Below are 1,298 nucleotides of genomic sequence, written 5' to 3'. Positions count from 1 at the left end.
GGGACGCGGGCCGACACTTCGTGCCTCGTTCCCTGGCCTGTCTGCGTCGTGTCGCCACAGCTTTAGGAACCCCTAACTCGTGCTGGCCTACTTCGTGTCTGACGGGCGTGCATGCCTTCTGCTTCTGCCCGTTTCTTTGTTCGAGGTTAAGGGCGAGAAATTCATCCCTGTGGAGACACTGACCTGTGGCTCGTTTTCTGTGCTGGGATATGAAGCGATGACGGTGCCTCTGCTTACCTACCCGTTTTCCTGTCGAGACATTTGGGTGGTTTCCAGGATTCTGCTGCTGGTTGGTGGCACTCGGTCACAGCAGCCCTGGAAACCGCCGCGCTGACACGGCGCCAAGCACAGCGCCTGGCATGCAGAGAGCGTGCGGCGAACGTTCACGGTAACACGTGCCACACGAAACTTACTTCTCGCTTCCGGAGGTGTCGGCACACAAGCCGTCCGTGTCTTTGGGCTTTTATAGCCATAGAGAGGGTGTCGAATTTTGGACTTTTAGGTACCTGACTGACTGTCCCCTGGCTCCATGAAGGGTCCCCGGAAGGGCCAAGCTTCAAACGACTGGGAGTGTTTTTCTTCCCGGGTTGAGGTGCTGTCGCCGACACCATGTGGGACAGACGGCAGGCTCCGAGGGTGTCGGGCCCTAGACCCAAGGCTCCGGGGACACGGGCTGCGCTGTTTCTTCCTTCTCTTTCCTGGAAAGGCTGCATGGCTCACGGTCCTGCCTTGGCCTCTGCCCGGAGCTCTCCGAGGCCTTGTCACCTCTCGCACTGCTGGCCTGGTGTCACCCACGTGTGACGTTAAGTTGCTTGATCCCCGCAGCCCGGAAGGAAGCAGGGTGAGGTCCCATTTTCCGTGACACAGATGAGAAAACGGGATTTGTCCCCAGGTCACATGGTCCGCGAATGGCAGAATCAGCTCCAAGCCAGGTCTCCAGGCCCCAGTCCCAGGAAACCCCCTTTCACCGCCCCTGCCAAGAAGGAAGGCTCCCTAGAGGAGGGGGCATTTGAGGAAGGACTTGCCGCATCCAGCTGGCCATGTGTGTGTTCTGGGCTTTTGCTGGGTGCTGGCTTGCGGTTTCCCGGTGGGGGTGGGGGTGGGGACCGTGAGGCCACCCGCCTGGGATCAGGGCGGGAGGTAGGCCCGGCTCTGCGGGGCGCCTGGGCCGGCACCTCACTCCTGTCTGGGCGGGAGCTGCCTCCAGCTCCCGGACATAAACTTCCCCGCGCTCAGCCGGCCTGGCGCTGGCTCCTGCCTGGGAAGCACCTACACCCACTACCCCAGGTGGCAGGTAA

Source organism: Pteropus vampyrus, unplaced genomic scaffold (genome assembly GCF_000151845.1).
Source record: "Pteropus vampyrus isolate Shadow unplaced genomic scaffold, Pvam_2.0 Scaffold131, whole genome shotgun sequence".
In the NCBI taxonomy this organism is placed as follows: Eukaryota; Metazoa; Chordata; class Mammalia; order Chiroptera; family Pteropodidae; genus Pteropus; species Pteropus vampyrus.
This window is presented reverse-complemented; position numbering follows the sequence as displayed.